The sequence below is a fragment of the Nicotiana tabacum genome, chromosome 4 (genome assembly GCF_000715075.1).
Source record: "Nicotiana tabacum cultivar K326 chromosome 4, ASM71507v2, whole genome shotgun sequence".
Lineage (NCBI taxonomy): Eukaryota > Viridiplantae > Streptophyta > Magnoliopsida > Solanales > Solanaceae > Nicotiana > Nicotiana tabacum.
Window position 1 is genome coordinate 37283655 of NC_134083.1, and position 24194 is coordinate 37307848.

General features: G+C 41.9%; 1 pseudogene; it reads right to left on the bottom strand.

Annotated features, from left to right (window-relative positions):
- The window catches only part of LOC142179876 (uncharacterized), a 190217-nt pseudogene extending 187493 nt beyond the window's left edge, over positions 1-2724 (bottom strand).
- Positions 2725-24194: the final 21470 nt, after the last annotated feature.

Here is a 24194-nt window from a genome sequence, read left to right on the forward strand (position 1 = left end):
CGGGGACGCACCTTCTTGTTGTATGCTCTTGCCATTCTTTTCTGATACAATTGACCGTGACATACTGCTGCCAATCATTTTTTCATCAATCAAACTCAATTACTCAAGCCGGGTCTTCACCCACTCATCATCATCAATTTCGGCTTCGGCAATGATCCGCAGGGATGGAATCTCAACTGCTGTAGGTATAACTGCCTCGGTTCCATATACCAGCAAATAGGGAGTTGCACCTATTAAAGTGCAAACAGTAGTGCGATAACCCAGTAAAGCAAAAGGTAACTTTTCATGCCATTGCCTGGAACCTTGCACCATCTTACGAAGTATCATCTTTATGTTCTTGTTAGCAGCCTCAACAGCTCCGTTTGCCTTAGGATGATACGGAGTGGAGTTTCGATGTATAATCTTGAACTATTGGCATACCTCTTTCATCAAATGACTGTTAAGGTTAGCAGCATTATCTATGATGATTATCTTGGGAATTCCGAATCGGCAAATGATGTTTGAATGAACAAAATCTACCACTGCCTTCTTGGTCACGGGCTTGAAAGTTATAACTTCGAACCACTTGGTAAAGTAATCAATGGCCACCAGAATAAACCTATGCCCGTTTGACGCTGCCGGCTCAATTGGTCCAATGACATCCATGCCCCAAACAACGAAGGGCCAAGGTGCAGACATTGTGTGCAACTCAGATGGCGGGGAATGAATCAAATCACCATGCACCTGGCATTGATGACATTTGCAAACGAAGCTGATGCAATCTCGTTCCATGGTGAGCCAAAAATAACCTGCTCGAAGAATCTTCTTTGCCAAGACATACCCACTCATATGCGGCCCGCAAACTCCGGAATGCACTTCGGCCATGATAGTCGAAGCTTGTTTAGCATCTAGACACCTTAGTAATCCTAGATCTGGAGTTCTCTTGTACAATATTCCCCCACTTAAGAAAAATCCACTAGCCAGGCGTCGAATGGTTCTCTTTTGATCACCTGTGGCATATACCGGATATACCCCCGATTTGATGTATTCCTTGACATCATGGAACCAAGGCTCACCATAAGGTTCCTCCTCAATCACATTGCAATAGGCATGCTGATCACGGATTTGGATATGCAGAGGGTCGACATAAGTCTTATCCGGATGGTGTAACATTGACGCCAGAGTAGCCAAGGCGTCGGCAATCTCATTATGAATCCTGGGAATATGCCTGAATTCTACCGACCTGAATCGTTGACAAAGATCATGCAGACATTGTCGATACGGTATGAGCTTCAAATCACGAGTCTCCCATTCTCCCTGAATCTGGTGAACCAACAAATCTGAATCTCCCAAAACCAATATTTCTTGAACTCCCATGTCTATAGCTAGCCTCAAACCCAGAATGCATGCCTTGTATTCAACCATGTTGTTAGTGCAATAAAATCGAAGTTGAGCTGTTACGGGGTAGTGATGCCTTGTTTCAGAAATGAGTACAGCCCCTATTCCGACACCTTTCATGTTAGTAATTCCATCAAAGAAGAGTTTCCAACCTGGCTTTTCATCATGATCAACCTCGTCAACATACATCACTTCTTCATCAGGAAAATAAGTCTTCAGTGGCTCATATTCTTCATCCACCGGATTCTCGACCAAGAGATTGGCGAGGGCTTGGGCTTTCATCGCGGTCCGAGTCACATAGATGATGTCAAACTCTGTGAGTAAAATCTACCACTTTGCCAATCTTCCTGTGGGCATAGGCTTCTGAAAGATATACTTTAGAGGATCCATGCGAGAAATGAGGTAAGTAGTGTAGGATGACAGATAATGCTTCAACTTTTGTGCCACCCAAGTCAAGGCGCAACATGTCCTTTCAAGAAGAGTATACCTAACCTCATAAGGAGTGAACTTCTTGCTGAGATAATAAATGGCTTGCTCTTTCTTGCCCATGATGTCGTGTTGACCCAACACACAACCAAAAGAATTATCCACGACCGTCAAATAGAGGATTAAAGGTCTCCCAGGTTCTGGCAGGACCAGCACAGGTGGGTTTGACAGGTAACTCTTGATCTTATCAAATGCTTCCTGACACTCATCAGTCCACTTAACCACAACATTCTTCTTCAGCAACTTAAAGATGGGCTCACAAGTTGTCATGAGTTGAGCAATAAACCTGCTGATGTAGTTTAACCTTCCGAGAAGGCTCATCACCTCGGTTTTGTTCTTTGGCGGTGGTAATTCTTGGATGGCTTTGATCTTTGATGGGTCCAACTCAATACCGCGTCGACTGACTATGAATCCCAACAGTTTCCTGGACGGGACACTAAATGCATATTTTGCCGGATTGAGCTTGAGGTTGTACCTGCGGAGCCTTTGGAAAAACTTTCTCAAGTCTCCAACATGGTCGGACTGCTTCTTTGACTTTATGATCACATCATCTACATATACCTCAATTTCCTTGTGTATCATGTCATGAAATATGATAGTCATTGCCCTCATGTAAGTTGCCCCAGCATTCTTCAAACCAAATGGCATTACCCGGTAGCAGTATGTCCCCCATGGTGTGATGAATGCAGTTTTTTCTGCATCTTCCTCATCCATCAGGATCTGGTGATATCCTGCGTAGCAATCCACAAAAGACCCAATCTCATGCTTGGCACAATTGTTGATCAGAATATGGATGTTCGGCAATGGAAAGTTATATTTTGGACTTGCCTTATTGAGATCACGATAATCAACACAGACCATGGTCTTACCATCCTTTTTTGGTACTGGCACGACATTAGCTAACCAAGTGGGATATCGAGTGACCCGAATGACCTTTGCGTCAAGTTGCTTTGTGATTTCTTCTTTGATCTTCACACTCATGTCAGTCTTAAACTTCCTTAACTTTTGCTTGACTGGAGGGAATGCCGGATCAGTTAGCAATTTATGAACTACCAAATCAGTGCTCAAACCCGGCATGTCATCATACGACCATGCAAAAACATCTGTATATTCAAACAGTGCTTTGATTATTTCTTCCTTGATTTGTGGTTCCAGATGCACACTTATCTTGGTTTCCCTGATATTATCTTGATCTCCTAAATTGATTGCTTCAGTTTCATTCAAATTAGGCTTGGGTTTTTCTTCAAAGTGATTTAGTTCTCTACTGATTTCCTGAAATGCTGCTTCTTCATCATATTCTGTTTCATCATCACACTTTACTTCTTGGATTGTTGTTTCGGAATTAGATTGGCTTTTAAGATTTGGCTGAAAATTCCTCATGCATGTCATGTCATTGAAACCAGCATAAAAAAGAACTGTACAGAAAAAAAGAAACAAAACAAAAATGAAACGCTATCAGGAATAATAGAAAACGGGAAATTGTATTTCATTGAAAATAAAAGGATAGAAGGGTTTGTACATCAAAACAAGCAAAAAATAAAAAATCTGGATTACAACCCTAGAATAACCCAGATAACAGAAAGGAAAACAAAGCAAACTACCAAAACTCCTTCCGGGTGGGGAGAGGAGTAGCTTTCCAATTTCTAAGCTTCACATTTGGCCCAACGAGCTGCACATCGGCATTACTAGAACCGTCCCCGATTTCCACCAAGTTAACCTCATCAAACAAACTCTGGAACCTCTTGATCAGCTCTTCATCAAAGTCGACCACAGGTTTTTAGGACCGCTGATATTGGGCGTTTTGCGACCCCTGGCTTGACAAAAGACTTGGAGATATGCGGAACAGGCTTAGGAAGTGACCATGCCTTTCTTTTCAAATTTTTAGCCTTTTTCATGTCCTTCCCTGTGAGTGTGAATCCCAAACCAAATGTACCGAAACTTTCACATGGACACACCGGATGTGCAATACCCTGCAGAGACGAACCCAGGCCTTTACCCGACACAAAACCATTCTTCAATATTTCATTTGCTACCATGACGGACACGGATGGTAGCTTCGGACCTGGAATGCATTCTCCTTCAGGAATCTTCTCGACAGACACTGTTTCGAATGTTTGGTAAACCCAAGGCCCTTTATCATCTTCAACTTCAATAAATGGAACAATTGTGTCATTGTAAGCAGATAAGTTCTCATCACCGTGCACAACTATTTCCTGCCTGTCCCATTCAAACTTCACCATTTGATGTAGAGAAGACGGGATTGCCTTGGCAGCATGTATCCAGGGCCTGCCCAACAACAAGTTATAGGAGACAACCACATCTAGCACTTGGAACTCCATAGTGAACTCAACTGGCCCTATTGACAATTCAAGCATTATATCACCAACAGAATCTTTCCCTCCTCCATCAAAGCCCCGAACACATACATTGTTCATGTGAATCCTTTCAGTGCCGATCTTCAACTTTTGCAAAGTGGATAGAGGGCAAATATTTGCACTAGAACTGTTATCGACCAGTACCCTTGAGACAGCAGAATCCTCGCATTTCACTATGAGATAAAGAGCTCGATTGTGCTCTGTACCCTCCATAGGAAGTTCATCATCTGAGAAAGTGATCCTGTTTGCTTCGAAATTCTTGTTAGCAATCTTTTCCAAGTGGTTTACCGTGATCTTATCAGGAACATGGGCCTTATTCAAAATCTTCATCAGGGCTTTGCGGTGTTCATCTGAATGTATCAGTAAAGACAAAAGAGAGATCTGAGCTGGTGTTTTCCTTAACTGCTCTACAATGGAATAGTCTTGCATTTTCATCTTTTTCAGGAACTCTTCAGCCTCTTCTTCGGTGACCGGCTTCTTTACTGGGATGTGGCCATCCTTGAATGGCTTGGCTTTCCTCAGTTCTTATGGGGTAAAACATCTCCCAGAACGAGTCAGTCCTCCGGTTTCATTGACTTCTTCCTCTACGTCTTTCCCTTTATATGTTACTATCACCTGTTTGTAATTCCACGGGACGGCCTTTGTGTCAACCATTGGTAACTGGGTCACTGGCTTAATAATAACGGGGGTAATACGAGCTCCTTCCATGATTATGACAGGCTTGCCCGGGACCCCTAGTACAATCACTTTTTGCTTTTCCTGGTTTGCTTCAAGATCAATCAAAGGCCCTTTCACAACCAATACGGATGGCTTCACGTCGAGCGTGCTTAGCTTCTCCGACACCACTTCAACTGTCAAGGGCATTGCTTTTGCAAAATTTGGAGCTTTAAATGGATTACTTTTGCTAGCCCGGATCATCATGACAGACTTGGAAGAATTCTTGGGCTCCCCATCCTTATGAACGATCTCAATCATATGTGTCTCTGCATGAGCCGGCAAAGGATTTTGGTTAATGTTTGGCGCCTCTGGGCTCTGGACCACAATTTGATTTGTATCAATAAGCTCTTGGATCGCCCTATTCAAATGCCAACACTTCTCTGTGTCGTGCCCTGGGGAATCAGAACAATATGCGCATCTGAGGGAATAATCAAGGTTCCTTGGAGGTGGATTTGGTGTCTTTGGCTCAATCAGCCTCAAAACGTCCAACTGCCTCAACCTTTGAAACAAACTGGTATACGACTCTCCAAGAGGGGTGAAGGTTTCTTTCCGCTGCTGCCTCTCTTTTTTATAATCCGGACTCGATCGAAAGCTTGGACCAGTAGGGTTTCGGTATGGTTGTGGGGGTGGATAAGGATTTTGTGGAGTTGGAGCATGCCATTGCGGGTAAGGAGGGGGTTGCGCATATGACTGTGCATGGTGAACATGGTATTGGGGTGGTCTGACTGAATATTGAGGGTCTTGTGGTGGGAAATAATGTTGGGATGGATTATATGGAGCTTGGGTGTAGGCTTGAGGTTAGGGTCTAGGTTGGGTGTACTGGTGAGGCGAACCCCTTGGGCCACGCCCTGATCCAGAGACAAACATAGCGACATCATCTTTCTTCTTTTTGCCTAACAGGCTTCCGGTGCCACTTTGAATTGCATGTGTGGTTGCTTTTATGGCGGAGTAGCTCATGATCTTGCTTGACTTGAGTCCCTCTTCCACCATTCCTCCCATCTTTATCACATGTTGAAGGACTTACCTATGGCTGAGATCAAATGGCCAAAATAAGTAGGTTCTAAGGCTTGAAGAAAGTACTCGACCATCTCATATTCTTCCATTGGAGGATTGACCCGTGCAGCTTGTTCTCTCCATCTGAAACCATATTCCCTAAAGCTCTCACTGGGCTTCTTCTCTACCTTGGTCAAAGATAGGTGATCCGGGATAATGTCTATATTGTACTGAAAGTGCCGAGCAAAGGCCTGAGCCAAGTCATCCCATGTGTACCACCTGCTAGCGTCTTGGCGGGTGTACCATTCCAAAGCCTCCCCACTCAGACTCTGACTGAAATACGCCATTAATAATTCGTCTTTCCCACCGGCGCCTCTCATCTTGCTGCAAAAGCCTCTCAAATGGGCCACGGGATCTCCATGTCCATCGTACAGGTCAAACTTGGGCATCTTGAACCCAGCGGGCAGTTGGACATCAGGGAATAAGCATAAATCCTTGTAAGCCACACTTACTTGGCTTCCTATCCCTTGCATGTTCTTCAAAGATTGTTCTAGACTCTTCACTTTCCTGAATATCTCATCCTGCTCCACGTTCCGGGATGGTTTCTCAGTTTCAACAGGAGGTTCAAAGTGAGGGGTGTAGGAATAAGGATCCGTGACTTTGAAAGTTGGTTCCGGAGCATAATATTGGGTATCTGGAGCTTGGAACGCGGGTTCACTAGAAGATCGGTGGAGGATAGCTCGCGGAGGGGCTATGAAAATAGGAGCAGATGTCGGAGCCGGGTATGCGGTTGTTTTGGCTGGTGGAGCATGAAAAGTTTGGGACGAGGTGCCGGGGTAGTGGTGGAAAGGGGTAAAACCTGGTGCATGCTGAGGGGAAAGATCAACGGTAGAGGGATTCTGGGCTTGTGCCAGTGGTGGGATGAAAACGGGATTTTCTGTGTAGTTAGCGGGAAATGAAGGTGGAGGATGCCCCCTGATCCAGTCTTGATACATTTCAGCCATTTGATGCTTCAACCTGTGGACCTCCTCTTTCAATTCAGACTCTGATTCTACAATCTCCCTCGGCAGGTCAACAACACCCGTGTCCGACTATTTGCTAGTCATGACTGCCTTGCGCTTTGATTTGGTATTATAGGGGTGACTTGCTAGGATGCCAACAAACTAACCACCTAAACAAAACCTGTCTGATTATGCACACACAATAACTTGGTCAGTTTTGAAGCATTTAACAGATAGGGAATCGCATATTGGGGATGCAATGCACCTAAGCAGTTAAACGTTTCTAAATGCTTTGCGACGGCTTATGTGCTTCATCCCTGGCTCTTTTCCCAAATTTTGAATCCTGATTTTTTCCTTTCTCCTTATGCTGTGTTTCGCTCTTTTAATTCTCATTCTCTTTTTTTCTTTTGTTTGGCCTCTCTTTTCTTTCTTCCCTCCTTTTTTATTTTCCTCTCTTTTTTTTGTTTTCTTTTCTCTATTTTCTTTTAAGACTATGATCGAATCCTATGGGGATTGCCTACGTATCATGACGCCGCATGAATCAGATCATTACGTAGTTCAGGGAAATAAATGCGAAATGATTTTTTTTTCAATATTTCATTAATAAAAGACATCTATTGGATTTTCTATTACAAGGACTTAAAAGTAGTGATGACTACAAAAGAAAAATCTACAGACTCGAAATAAAGCAATAAGCAACCTTGACAAGGATGAACAAAACTCGAGGAAAGTAAAATACAGACTCAAAAACTAACTAAAAAAAAAATCAAAAGTACATAAGAGCCTCCACTGGTACTCCAGGGGCTTGCGGGACAACAGCCGGTCTCCGCGCGGGCCTACGGGCAATATCTTCTTGAAGGTGGTCTAGGTCAACCATCACCTGTCGAACGAATGTCATTACATAAGCAAAAAATATAGACTTGGTCATGTCTTCACATTCATGGCATTTCATTACAACATAATCCGCTATCTCTTTAATCCTCATTCTGATGACACCCTTTTCTTGAAGCAAACGTCCAATCTGCTGGGCCTGAGCCTCTAACACTTGTGTATCTGTGTTGTTTTGGTCTTGTAACTGTTGCAGGCTTTCTTGTAGTTGGTAAATCAATGCATAGCAATGCTCTCTTTCTATCTTGAAATCCTTTATTTGCTTGACCATTTCATTTTCCAGGGCAACCAGCTTTTTCTGTAAAATTGTTACTTCTTTGTCATATTTCTGCTTCAACTGGTGGGCTAATCTAGCATGTTCTTCTGCACTTTTGGCCAACTTTGCTTGAGCATTTAACAAGTCCTTTTCGGCCTTTGTCAAGTCAAAACCATAATCATGCACTTTCCGCCTTAGGTTGGTTATAATTTTCTTATCTCTCTCACTTCTTACCGGTGTCTCGTCAGCTATTTTCATTCTCTGGATTTGGGCTCGAAGGGCTTCATTTTCCCTAGCCAACCTCTTCTTTTCCCCTTCATCTTCAGCTGCCTGCAAACTACTATCAAATTTGATTTTTTCAATTTGTTCTTCTAGTTTGTGTATAGTAGTCCGGTATTCCTTTTCTTTAGCTAACCAAACCCATTGCTCTCGTGCTCCATCAGTGAATTGCTGGAGATGGGGCCTTTTAGCGGGTTGTTCTGGCTCTTGATCGACCCGGATTCTTTTACCATACCATGTGGAGTAGTTGGATCCTACTTCACCCATGGACAAATCTCGTACTTGAGTCTGTGGTTCCAGGAACCTACATTGGTGCCATATCTGGCAAACCCTTTCTTCTGGAAATGTGGCTTTTGGGCATAGTTCAATAACCTGTGGACTCAAATCTTCGTCATAGGGGGCTGTTTGGTATCTGCCCAATTGGCGTAAGACCCGATGCGGGGCATATGGCTGAATACTCCGAAGACCCATTAATAAAAGAAAGCACACTCTGGCAGACATGTAAATAACTTCATCGACCGGGAGCCAACCGAAAGTCTACTCAATTCGATTTGCATTTAAAGAACCCAAATATGCGAACCATGCCTCAGTACCTTCTGGAAACTCATGACCGTTTACTCGATTTTCATATTCTTCGATGCAATTGAGTCCGGTCAGACCGTAGTTCATGTAACCTGGGCGATGACAAAGATGTTCTACAAACCACATTTGTAAAAGCAAGTTGCAACCCTCAAAAAACTTTGTCCCGGCTCGACAAGCGGTTAAAGCTTGGTAAATTTCTGTGAGAATCATCGGTATGATAGTGCCATTGGCCTTTTTGACCATAAAGTCGGCCACTCCTGCGAGCCCCAATTCTATATGTCTGTCACTCCTTGGGCATATCAGAGTGCCTAAAAATGCCACCACAAAGGCCAAACCCCTGCGTGCTTCCCATTTGTCTTTATTTCCCTGATGATTCAAACCAGTGTCCGGAGCCTCAAATCCGTGGGGGTCCCTATACCGGCTGTATAAGAAACAGAATGTGCAGAATCCTCTGGCTAAATTTTCATCTTTAACCTGCCGGCTAATACTCAAGAGGTCCAAAAACTTATGAGGGGTTACAGTTCTTGGTGCTACTGGATATTGATGCCTTAGCTTCCCTTCGAAACCAACATAACCTGCTATCTCCTCTAGTGTAGGGGTCAACTCGAAATCAGAGAAGTGGAAAACATTGTGTGTCGGGTCCCAAAACGGTATCAAAGCTTCGATTATATCAACCCTTGGTTTAATCTCCAGAAGACCAGTGAGCCCACCTAAAGCCTTTGTCACAGAACGCTTGCTGACCTCCCCCAGGTCGTTCCACCATATATGGAGTCCTAGCGGAATCTCGTCTACGACTCGAAAAGGTATATTCTCAACAGTGCTCATCCTGCACATTTTTATTTAAGGCGACTGGTGAAAACCAAGTGACTTTTTTTTTATTTAAGGCGACTGCACTTTTTTTTTAATTAAAATTTTTTATCCCAAAAGAAAGATTATTTGTGCAAAATAAAACTGAAACAACTCAAGGACACCTTTGCAAATACGGCCCTTCAGCCCTTTAGAAATGAAGATTTTAAAACTGTGCTTGCTAAGTGGTCAGAATTAGAAAAAGAGCCATAGGTGGCTATTTTTGCAAAACAAGCCTTTCGGCGTCCCATCGGGACGCTTCTGGCTATTTGGACAGAAAATGGCATCCCCTAAATTTATTTATGACAAAATGACACATTGTTTGGTTATTTTTGCAAAAACGGGGCCGGACCCGATGAGGGTTGCCTACGTATCTCACATCCGGTGAGAATCAAACCCGCATAGTTCGGTCAATTTTGATGCACAGAAAAATATGATTTGTTTTGAAATGATTCTCTCTTTTTTTTGAAATTTTGGCAGAGTAACGGGATTTTTGAATATCGGGATTATCAAGAACGGACATTTTTCTATCCTACCTCACTCTTGATTTTTCTTTTTCTTTTTTTCTTAATTTTCTTTCCTTACTCTAGAAGCCGGTCAACATACAAGCCAAGCAAATTAATGCACAAGTAGCACGTAAAGAATGCATCAGGATGGTCTTTTGATTTTCGGGTACACCTATCCTAGACGGACCCAACCCCTGTGTTGAGTCCCCTAAGTCAAATGCACGTGATGCAAACAAACGTACCTACTAGGGATCCAGCATGAGACAATGTTATTCTAGGTTTAAAATTTGGGTGTATTGTTCGAGACCTGGCTTACCCGAGCGGACAACTCGAGTCGGGGGGAGGGGGGCAGCGTACCGGGAATACAGAAGCTTCACCGGCTTTGCAACTTGTCCGAACCTCGTTCTAAAGTTAGGATATGACTCTAACAGAAAAGAAGCCACCCGAAGCGCATGCTCCCCGGAAGATTTAGAAGACTCAGAGAGAAGGAGGGTTTCGTAGCAATTTATATACAGTTCAAACAATATCAAAGCGGTAAAAAGCGGCATTTAGCACATTAGGCTCAAACACGTAAAAATCAGATTATAAACAAAACCAAGTATCACAATTATTCTAAGCTCGAATTCTGAACCCTTAACCAGAGATTCTGGGTTCAAATCCCCAGCAGAGTCGCCAGAGCTGTCACACCTCCTTTTTTCGTAGTGGGATAGGGGATAAGAGAGTTTTTCCAATTAAAGTGACATTAATCGAAATGGAATTATTTATTAAAATCAGAGTCGCCACTTGGAATAAGTAATGGTGTCCCAAGTCACCGGTTTATTTTTAATCCCAAATCGAGGAAATTTGACTCTATTTATGGTCTGCGAACACAAAAGACCGGGTAAGAAATTCTGTTAACCCAAGAGAAGATGTGAGGCACTCCCGAGTTCGGTGGTTTTAGCACGGTCGCTCAACTATTAATAATTGGCCTAATTATCTGATTTAATACATATTTTAAAACCTAGTGTGCATTTTTATCTTCTAACCCGCTTTTAATTATTTATGGAATTATCTTTGGAACAAGTCACGATGTCGTACACTTATCGTTTTGGCACACGTCGCAAACCGCGCCACATGAAATGCACCCGCAATTGACGACATGCTTATTTTTATTATTGTTAGAAGTTGTGGTTGGGTCACATGAAATGCACACCCGCATTACGTATCGTGACCATACCACGGGAACCGTACTCATAGTCATGATAATTTATTAATCGGGCCTAAAGCAACTAGCGCGTGTTCATAAATTATTGTCCTAGGCTAATATGAGATTTGTGGTGGGGGTCACAAATTATGGAAATCACTTGTGGGTAAGTGTACAAGTATTAATTGATTCTAATTTTTGGACCTTTGCTGCATTGGAGTTCACTTGAAAGCCAGATTCACTATGCTAAAAACAATGACCTAAATTAATGAAAGAAATTGAGCCCCACACAAATGTCTTCTAGGCAAGCTTTTGGGCTTAAATATTTTTAAAGACAGTAGCCCAATAACTCTGTTAACGCCTCTCTTAACATTTTTGCATTTCAACATCAAATACAAATCAGCAACAGTTACACAAAGTTCTAAATATCAACATATGAATAAACAGATTATATGGCTAGTTCATTAACTCAAACTCAATTTCGCAGAAAGCATTACACTATCAGCCATCGACGAAGATTATTTCTTTCAATTGTTCTTAGCATGCAACAAAGAAACCTGTATACTTGCTCGAGTAACTCACATCAAGAATACAAACTGTACATATTGCAAATGGTTAGGCCTACATTATCAAGTCATTATAAGATAAAAATTCAGAAATTCTACAGCTTCTACAGTACCACAGGGACTAAACTGAATGATTCAAATGACTTGAATGGAATCTAAATTTGTGAGATATATTCTCTAACAACAAACAACCATATGAGTTCAAACGAATTGCAATCAAACCTCATAAATTCCTAAACATCAAACAGAGTTCCAATTTCTTCAATTCTAATCAATAACTATCTGATAACTTGAACAATTAATGTAAGAATATTCGACATTAAATATTGAACAGGAAAGAGAAGACAAGAAGAATTTGAGGCTTAGGCAACCGGACCTAAAGTCAAACACGAATTCAACACGAACACATCAATTTTTATTCATAAACTCAAAATAGAAGAGAACATGCGAGGATTTACATACCTAACTGCAGAAATGCAACAGGAATGGACCGAGTAAAGATCTAAAGAAACTAGAGGATGAAGCTTGCACAGCAGAAACAACACATCAACGATGAAACAACAGCGAGATCAACTTCAAAACCTTTTGCAAATCAGAAACGAGTATTTAGAGCTTTAAAAATTCTATTTCTTCTTGTTTTTCAGAAGCTTATGTTTCTAGATTTCGAAACTTCTAATTTCGTTTTTAGTGCATCGAATGAGTGAAATGAGAGAGTGAATATGCGCCGATCAGTGAGAGGGTGAATGAGTACTATGTGTGTGAGTGTCTATGAATTCAGAGAGAGATGAGAAGAGAAAGCGTGCGTGAGGAATTTTAGAGCATTCTTCTAATTGGGGCGGCTAGGGCCTTTCTTTATTCTAAAGGGGGATCTAATTTCTGCCCTCTTTTTGTGCCCTTTTTTCCACTCTATTTCTCACTATCTATCCTCCTATTTCCGTATCTATCCCTCTAAAGTGTGGATGAGTGCAAAATATATAGGTCTAGGTATAGGAATTAATTGGTGGCCAAGAAAAAGTGTGTGTATGGGCATGTGCATTTTTTGAGAGAGAGCATGTGATTTTGTTACAAAAGATAAGGAAGAATCTTGCCATATGGAAATGACTCATTGACTCTTGCTTTAATTAATATATTTTTTTAGAGTGTAAAATAAAAATACTAGCTAAATATTTTAAAATCAAGAACATATAATTTTTGTGATTTTTAATTTTTTTTATATAAAACCTACTAAAAATGAAGTTAAGGTTAAAATATATAGATTAAACTTAAAATTATTTACATACTAAAAAGTGTTAAAAAATCACAAGTATGGTAAAAAATTAGGTGCTCACACTATTGTGCGCTTAACGAGAATATGAGATGGTTCATGTGTATTGAGACGATGTGGTCTCGTGGATTGGGTCACTCGGGATGAGTGTTGTTGGATTTCGTTACATTAATGAATGGAGCTATTATTATTTCTAAGGCAAGTTGAGAATAAATTGGAAGAATATAAGTCAGGTAGTAATGGTTGAATCAACATGATTATAGTCGTGATCAGTTCGTTCAGCATGTCCAGTTATATATGTGATTTGTGTCGGTACGTGCGAGGCTTGACAACTACCATAATTCTATTGATTTGGGATGTATTTGGTTCTAAGGAATAGGTTGAGTAAATGGATTCCAGAAGAGTCATGGCGATTTAGATCGCAACATAAGGTTTGTGTTCCCGCGGTTTGAGAATTCAGTTGCGTGTTACATTGGTTCTTATTAAATGAGCTAAGTAAGAGGTTTCTGTATGATGAAGTATTTATTCTACTATTAGATCAAGAGTTATGATGAAATTTTATAATTTCGCGTATTGGCAGGTGAGGTGCAATGAGCGACATGGGAGTTAGAAGTTGATGATCAAGGTTGCAGTTTGGTGTTGACAAGAATAGCACGAGCTCGGATGAGCAAGAAAGGATTCAGATGGTTAGAATAAACTAGTATTGTATTTGGTGTCACCTGAGGTCGGTGTCCTGTGTAAGAGGCCTTGTGTACTGATTTGCAGATTCTTGATTTGATTTATAGCATTAGTGTGGCCGGTGGTATGAATGTACAGACTTGTTGCCTGGTAAAGAAGGTCGTGGGAGCGTATCCCACGGAAAATTGTATAAGTGTGACATGTAGTCACTTGATTGATTAAAGATTGAAACCAAGTATGGATATTTTGGTACTATCTCTAATGTGAGAGTTTAGGTCTGAAAAGTGCTCTATTCAGTTGCCTGTGAATTGTGAAAGTTTGTTCCGGATTCGACAGTTGTTCTTATGTGTCATGAATAGGTCTGTTGATGGGTCCAATTGTGGATGTATACTCTACGCCAACCTGGGTGTGTCCATTCAGCATAGCACTCCTTATGGAGGAGTATTCGAACGTTGGATGTTATTTCGTCGTCAGCTATTTCATGTAATATACTATTATGTCGTGTGGGTTGTGAGACAACTTGATTAATTGCACATGTGTTGAGGTCTCGCGTAGCGATGGTGTTATGTGAGCAGGATGGATCTCGAGATGCAGATCATATATCGCACCTTAGTCGTGCTTGAGTTTTGTGGCGTATGGCGCTATCTGTCTCCCCAGGGATGGTATTATGCACTTGGCGTGCTTGTGGTCGATATTCGAGTATTTCGTGGTTATGAGCATTCTAGCTCGGTAAGTATTTCCTTATAGATTATTATGTATAGATCGGGTATGTTGTTTGGATCGGGTGGCACGCCGCCACAGATAACATGGTTGGATCGGGTTGCACGCCGCAACGGTATCATGTGTGGATCGGGTTGCACTTCGCAACAGGGTGATGTTGAATACAGTTCCCCATATCTATTCTTGTGTATCTTGTTCTCATGTTTTGAGGAAGGTTCATAACACTTTTCGGTTGTTTAATTAGTTATGTGGGTTGAGTAGTTCTTTCCAGAGTTCGTTTTCTTATGTATCACATTCGAGTTTGTGGCTTGTTGGCACATGGTGGCATCATATGAGACTTTTGGTAGTGATTGTGTTGGCTTATTACCGGAACGACTTATACTGGGTGAGAGTGCGACTAGGGCTGTTCAAAACCGAACCAAAATCGTTAACCGAACCGAATCGATGGCTTATTGGCTTATTGGTATCTGATTATCGGGGTAATAGATGGTGAACGAATTAGGATTTTTTAATTAACGGCTTAACGGTTTGGGGGCGGATTACTCAATTTTTTTATCGGATAAACCGTTAACCCGTTAAAATTTTTTATATTTACACCTTTACCCCTATGTATGTAAACTTGTTACTAGGGTAATTAGAATAGGGCCTGCTCACTTTGGTTTCAATTCAACAATAGCTTATATTTTAGGGTAAATAATTCTATCGGGATAACCTCTGAAACATCATAAATCCTAATATGGCAGAGTATAGTAGTCAATTATTTCATTATCATGACAGAAAGTAACTAAATTTTTCTCGTAAGGTCTAGAGTTGGAAATGAAAAAGTCCAACCCATTGATCGTGGTTCTAGTATTTTACTATTTCTTTTGTACACTCCAACAAATCAGATAATCAGCCCTGCCCTACCACCCTAATCTTTTGTAGAAGAACGTCTATATATTCCAAATAATTGTACTGGGTAGGATGTATCTTCTAAAGATTTAAATATTTTTCATCAGAATTTGTTAGATAATATATACAAAAGTAAAGTATTATTCTGTAAGTGGTTACCAAATAACTTACCTTTTTCATTTATCTTTTCGACCCAAAAGCAGAATCTTGTAAACATGTAAACATTTGAGTATGTGAAATATTAAAAAATTTTAGCCTCTAGATGAAAATGAAGAACGCACAGCCTCCAATATCACAACAATAATTAAGCTTCAAGTAAGCAGTCCAAGGAAAAAAAAAAGGAATAGGTATTGATCGTTCAAGCAACTACTCTGCAATATTATTATGTGATATTGATTGTTCCTGCAGTTACCGATAATTTATTATTATTTTGGCTGTTTGGCATTGATTGTTCAAAAAGTTTCTATTTGGTTTAGCCGATAAACCGTCCGATAACCGTCTGATAATTGTCAACCCGATACTAATCCGCCCGTTATATTATTGGATGGCTAGCGGATTACTATATTTATAATCCGATAACCGATAAGCCGAACCGTTAAGCGTAATTATCCGCCCGATAAGCATTCCTAGGTGAGACGCTATTTTTGGACCTGGGATCAGTGCGATCGGATTTATATGAGGCATATTTATAAGCAAGTGTCGTTATTTAGTTCATAATGAGGTAATGGTTCTTGTGAGGAGGAGAGACTCAATGATTTGTTGACTCGGTAGTTGGTTATGAATTTATACACATCTCTTCCGTCGTGGCAGTATTGCAAAAGTTGGAACATGACTTATATGTGTCATGAGGTGTGTGTGGGCATCGGATCTGTGGAATTGTGGATATTGTTGTCAGAGGATGTTATTATGGTCATTTGAATTATGCGCTGCATGGTGTGAATTCAAAACATGTATACGATCAAGTTTTGGTACAGTGAGTAATGGTTGATACAGAGTTTGTATGTTGAGAGCAGGCCTGGTAGAGGATTTCGGATGTTAGAATTTGGCCCTAAGGCTTTTTGACTAAATAAAAAGGGAGAATCTTCAGACTGGCTCAAGCTAATGTGCTCAGCTGAGTTATTGTAGTACGGGTAGGTGCTCAAGGGGTTAAACTGTCACGCCCCGAACCTAGGAGCGAGACAAGCACCCGGTGCCTCACCTAACCTGGCGTACCAAATTGCGACTAAGGGACTCTGAACATATAATGTCATACTTTGGCCATGGGGCCACCTTGCAAGACAATTTGCGAAGCAAAATATAAAACTGAATGGAAATTAGCGCTAACTAAACATCAATATAAAGCTAGGCCGAAAAGGCCGTCATAGCTACTACAGCTGACAAACCACCAAATTATACATACCAGGCCTACAAACCCAACATACTGCACTAACCAACATGATATGTCTATAAGCCTCTACTGATAGATATATTGTGATCGGAACAGGGCCCCGACCTACCCATATTATATATATAAATACATACATAAGATGCACACAAAAACCTAGACCCGATAACTCCGAAGGATGTGGAGCTTACCGATCAGGCTAAATTTTGGAAACACCTACTGAGGAGGTCTACCCGTCTGTCTATCTGAACCTGCATGCATGAAATGAAGCGTCCCCGGAAAAGGGACGTCAGTACGAAATAATGTACCGAGTATGTAAGGCAATAACATAACTGAAAATCGAAACTGAACTGATAATATAATAACTGGAAGTAACTGGGAGTCAAAGATGATCTGGAGATATACTTACCTGCTGATAGTGACTAAACTCCTTCAATATAGTAAGTAAAATAAATGTCCGGCCCTATAAGGCTCGGTACGTGTAAATGCTCGGCCGTAGTAGGCTCGCTCATAGGCGCTCGGCCATACTGGGCTCGGTATCTCCGCCATCCTGGGCTCGCTCATAGGCGCTCGACCACAGTAGGCTCGGTATATATAACTTACCATCTGATCAGAGGTTGCCCAATAGGGGCCTGCCCACCGATTATAGCTCGATGGTGGTGAAAATAGTGTAATACTGTATATATATATATATATATAGACCCTCTGCTCTCTTGACTGAATAAAGACAAAACTAAACTGAATATGAAGTCCCGATAAGGAATAATATTGTAACTTATGAGACTATAATAATGTGAATAAATTCATGAATACGAACTTCTCTTTATGTCTCATTATTAACACATGTAGCTACGAGATCATGCCAAAATGAAGGAAGGGCTTAGCCTTAACATACCTTATCACAATCTTTCCAATAACCAAGTTGAACTCACCTCTTCGCACCTTAATCTACAAGAATGATAATAATACTATCGTTAAGTTACGAAAGGTACAACTATCGCACAACGAACGACAAACTTATTTTGTATTAAAACGGGCAGCATCTCCCCTATAATCCTTACTTCCTCCAAATTCAAGATAACACCAACAATACAAGAACAGAACAATAACAACATATATACATCATTTTCCAGCCCTATATACACTATCAAATACTACAAAACAGCCCAATACACCCCAATCTCTTCATACACAAAACGACCACCGTAGTAGTGTCAAACGACCCGAAAATGTTATGACGAACGACCAGCCAACCACCCTACATTTATATGGTGTTTATAAACCCCCTTCCTCCTCCAAAACTCCACAAAACAATAGTAAAACACGCAGCCTAAAAGCAACACAAAACAGTGCACAAAACAGTCCGCTACAAGTGAATAACTCGAACTCACGACTTCCGATTACCGTCCCGTGAGTTCTTACAAGTATGGAACGACTTACCATGAATTTACAGAAGAAAAATTGGATGAAAGAGAGCATTAAACTCACCTTATTTGTTGGATAACTCAGCTCCTATCTTGGTTCTTCAAACTCTAGGTTTTACCTCCAATTAGAACTTGAAAGGGAAAGAAAATCAATTAGGGTTTGTGAAAAATTTTTGGAAGGATTTCTTTTGCAGAGCTTATGCTGGTTATTATACTCTATTTTAAGTCTAATATATGAATAAAATAGGACTTTAAAAGGCCTCTTTGGACGACCCGAAATGGCCCATTTTTTGGGCTCTCATTTAAGCAAGTAGGTGACACACCTACTTGTCACCTATCAGCTTGTGCAGTATCGCACAAATGCCCATATCTTTCTACTCCAATGTCGTATTGACAAACGGTTTAATGCGTTGGAAAATAGACTCATAGATATTTAATTTGATGGGTGGAACACCCCATAACTCTAAGTATATTGGGAGAAAATTGCAGTTACATTTGACCCAAAGTTTCAGTAAAACTTATGAATGTAACTTGTTATGACTTTCATCGACTTTTGTTCCATAACTTGCTTGACTTCAAAACATAACACACGGATGTCATACGACTAATATAAATCATAACATAATCTTCTTATTATGTTAAGCACCCTAGTCTCACCCCAAAGGTTTATGTTATAACATTCCCAACTTGTCGACTTTCGACGAAACATTATTTTCTTCAATTGCTTTAGCTTCTGAACCGTCCAACCCTCTTTGTACTTGTTGTTCATGATCTTCAATATTTGTAACCGCAGAGGTAACATAATTAAATTACTTTATATACTTTTAAATATTATCTCATTTTTGGTCCTACATTAATTTGCTTACGATGCATTTTTACGTACGAAAATATAGGGTGTAACATCATTTCCCCCTTGGGAACATTCGTCCTCGAATGTTTACTCTTAGAGACTTCGAAAAATTTTGCCAGAGTATCCTTCGTACACTAGGTTAAAACCAACCTGCACGTAGCCAGAAAACATACTATGCATGCCACACATGGCCAATGTTTATAAATAGCAACACTTTGCCTCACCGACCGTAAATCATAAATACTAAAAGTGAAAAATAAAAGCTTACCTGATGACCTGCTAGCCTGAATAGAGCTGTGTTGTAGCATCCCATCTCGAGCCATATCTTCAGTTTGGAATAGGTGGGGGTATTTAGACTTCATTTCTTCCTCCGATTCCCACGTCATCTCTTCTACATTCTTGCTCCTCCATAAAACCTTTACGGAAGCTACCTCCTTATTTCGTAGATTGCTGATTTGTCGGTCTAGGATGGCAACTGGAATTTCCTCGTATGACAAGTCCTCTGTAATCTGTACATCATCCGTGGGCATCACTCGGGTAGGATCACCAATGCACTTACGTAGCATAGATACGTAAAAAACCGGATGGACAGACTCTAATTCTGAGGGCAACTCTAACTCATAAGCTACTTGGCCCACACTCCGAATGATCCTATAAGGCCCAATATACCGTGGGCTAAGCTTGCCTCTCTTGCCAAACCTCATCACGCCCTTCATAGGTGATACCTTTAAGAATACCCAGTCATTAATCCTGAACTCTAAGTCTCGTCGCCGCACGTCAGAATATGACTTTTGACGACTCTGAGCTGTCAACAGTCGCTCCCGGATAAGCTTTACTTTCTCTATGGCCTGTTGAACCAGGTCTGGCCCATATAACCCAGATTCCCCAACATCAAACCACCCTATAGGAGATCTGCACTTACGCCCATACAAAGCCTCGTACGGAGCCATCTGGATACTGGAGTGGTAACTGTTATTATATGCAAACTCGATAAGAGGTAGATGTTCATCCCAACTTCTTTTAAAATCCAACACACATACTCGTAACATATCCTCGAGCATCTGAATTGTGCGCTCGGCTTGTCCATCAGTCTGTGGATGAAAAGCTGTGCTGAGATTCACCTGAGTCCCTAGACCTCTCTGAAATAACCTCCAAAAATATGCTGTAAACTGAGCCCCACGGTCAGATATAATAGAAACTGGTACTCCGTGTAGCCGCACCATCTCCTTAATATATAACTTTGCATAATCTTCTGCTGTATATGTAGATCTGACCGGTAGGAAGTGCGCTGATTTCGTAAGCCTATCGACTATCACCCATATGGAATCGAACTTACGATTAGAACGAGGTAAACCCGTGATAAAGTCCATGTTTATCGCCTCCCATTTCCATGTCGGGATCTCTATAGTCTGCATTAGCCCTCCGGGCTTCTGGTGCTCTACCTTCACTTGCTGGCAACTAGTACATTGGGCGACAAACTCAGCAATGTTCTTCTTCATATCGTTCCACCAGTACACATCCTTAATGTCATGATACATCTTCGTCGACCCAGGATGGATGGAATACCACGAATAATGTGCCTCTGACATAATCCTGTCTCGTAGCCCTGCTACATCTGGAACACACAAACGACCCCTATATCTGAGAACCCCATCTCCCTTTAGCTCTAACAGTGGCTTCTTCTGTTGCGGAACTCGCTCTCTCAACTCGACCAACTCTGGGTCCTCCTACTGCCTTTCCTTGACTTCAGCTATGAGGGATGATTTTATAGTGTTTTGGAGTACAACTCCACCATCCTCAGAATCTACTAACCGAACCCCCAACGAAGCCAATTGATGAATCTCTCTAGCTAATTGTCTTTTCTCGGGCTCTACATGTGCTAAGCTACCCATAGATCGGCGACTTAAGGCATCTGCTACAACATTAGCTTTCCCTGGATGGTAGAGAATGTTAACATCGTAATCTTTCAATAACTCAAGCCATCGCCTCTATCGCAAATTCAACTCTTTCTGCTTGAAGATATATTGTAGGCTTTTATGATCAGTAAATACATCAACATGAACACCATATAAATAATGCCGTCATATCTTAAGTGCATGGACAACCGCAGCTAACTCGAGATCGTGGCTCGGATAATTCCTCTCGTGCTTCCTCAACTGCCTTGAAGCATATGCAATTACCTTCCCATGTTGCATCAGGACACATCCTAACCTGACACTTGATGCATCACAATACACGGCATAACCCTCTAGACCCTCTGGAAGTGTTAGAACTGGAGCTGAGGTCAACCTGTTCTTAAGCTCTTGGAAACTCCGCTCGCAAGCCTCTGTCCATTGCAACTTAGTTTCTTTCTGTGTCAACTTTGTCAATGGTGCCGAAAGGGAAGAAAAACCCTCTACGAACCTCCGATAGTATCCTGCTAAGCCTAGAAAGCTACGAACCTCTGTCGGAGTGGTAGGTCTAGGCCAAGATTTCACGGCCTCAATCTTTTGAGTGTCCACCTTTATCCCTTCATCTGATACAATATGCCCTAAGAATGCTACAGACTTCAACCAGAACTCACATTTAGAAAACTTAGCATACAACTTACGATCACGAAGGGTTTGGAGTACTGCTCGCAGGTGGTCCGCATGCTCATCCTCTGAACGGGAATAAACCAGAATATCATCAATAAATACTATCACAAACAGATCTAAAAATGGCCGGAATAGGCTATTCATCAAGTCCATAAATACAGCGGGTGCATTAGTCAACCCAAAGGACATGACAAGGAACTCGAAGTGGCCATATCGGGTCCTGAAGGCTGTCTTCGGAATATCTTTTTCCCGAACTCTGACCTGGTGGTACCCCGACCTCAAATCTATCTTTGAAAAGCATCTAGCCCCCTGCAACTGATCAAACAAGTCATCGATCCCTGGAAGTGGATACTTATTCTTAATAGTTACCTTGTTCAGCTGCCTATAATCGATACACATCCTCAGCGAGCCGTCTTTCTTCTGCACAAATAGTACCGGTGCACCCAAGGTGAGGTACTGGGCTTGATGTAACCTTTCTCCAGCAAATCTTTTAACTGCTCCTTCAACTCCTTCAATTCGGCAGATGCCATTCTATAAGGAGGGACGGATATTGGTTGAGTTCCTGGAAGCAAATCGATGCTAAAATCAATCTCTCGCTCTGGAGGAATACCTGGAAGCTCATCTGGAAACACATCTGCATACTCTTTGACTACGGGAATAGACTGAAGTGTAGGTATCTCAGCATCTGCATCTCTAACTCGCACAATATGATAAATGCACCCTTTTGCGATCATTTTCCTCGCCTTCAGATAGGAAATAAACCTACCTCTGGGTGTTGGTGTATTACCTACCCATTCAAGGACTGGCTCACCCGGAAAATGAAATCTGGCTGCCTTTGCTCGGCAATCAACTGTGGCATAGCAAGCTGCCAACCAGTCCATGTCCATGATAGCATCAAAATCCATCATCTCTAGCTCAACTAGGTCAGCTGAGGTTTGACGACTACAAATTGTCACCGTACAACCTCGGTAAACCCGTCTAGCAATAATCGATTCTCCGACCGGTGTAGATACCGCAAAAGGATCACTTAGTATTTCAGGCACTATACCAAACTTCCTCGCGACAAATGGGGTAATATACGATAAAGTAGATCCTGGGTCTATCAAAGCATAAGCATCGTGAGAGCAAATGGTCAATATACCTGTCACAACGTCTGGTGAAGACTCCTGGTCCTGTCGACCCGCTAAAGCATAGATACGGTTCTGATTACCACCTGAACTGGAACCTCTACCTCTGCCTCGACCTCTACCAGCCGAAGACTGAGACTCGCGCCCTGAAGGATGCACGGACATAGATGATCCTGTTGCTGAACTCGCTGGTTGTGCCATTCCCCCAGAATCTCTATTTGGGCAATCTCGCATCATATGCCCCGGACGCCCACATGTATAACAAGCATCAGAACCTGCTCGGCATTGGCCCAAGTGTCCTCTACCACATATGTCACACCGCGGAGGAAATGACCATGTTTGCGCAGAACCTCGCTGTCGCTGCAAACCCGATGCCCGTGAGCTCTCACCTGGTCCTGACTGAGTATAGCGGTCATACCTGTAACCCTGTAACTGAGGTGGCGGAGGCCTAGGTGGCCGTCCGAAGTACTGGGTCCTATAACTACCCTGAGATTGCTCCTGAGACCTGGGAAATCTCATCCTCTTACGTTGCCCTTGCTCAGCCCTCTCTGTACCCTGCTGCCGACGCCTACCCCTTTCTATATTCTGGGCGAATTCCTGAATCCGGGAGATATCCATACTATCCTGCAATGCAGCGGTGGCACATGCCTCGGTTAACTCTAGGGCTAACCCTTCTATAAACCTGTGAATCCTGTCCCGCATAGTAGCAACTATGGATGGTGCATATCTAGCCAATGAGTCAAAACGGAGACTATACTCTCGAACACTCATATTACCTGCTTGAGGGCTAGAAATTGATCGACTCGAGCCTGTCGGATCTCCCGTGGTAAGTACTGGTCAAGGAAGGCATCTGAAAAATTCTCCCAAATAGCTGGAGGTGCATCACGTCCCCTGGACCTCTCCCATCCCTCGTACCAAAGGATGGCTATATTTCGGAGTCGAAAAGCTGCTAGCTCAACTGCCTCTTTCTTCGTGGCATGCATAACACGAAAGATCCTGTGAAGCTGATCTATGAAATCCTGTGGGTCCTCCCTCTGATCTATCCCCGTGAACTCTGGGGGACTCGAAGCAATAAACTCTCGGACCCTTGAACTCCCAGACCCCTCAGAAGTTCTTGCATAACTGAAGCCCTAGCCTGTTGTTGGGTAGCTACCAATTGTGTCAACAAATGCACCGCACTTCTCAAGTCCTGATCTGATAGAAGTGGAGGGGGAACTGGATGTGC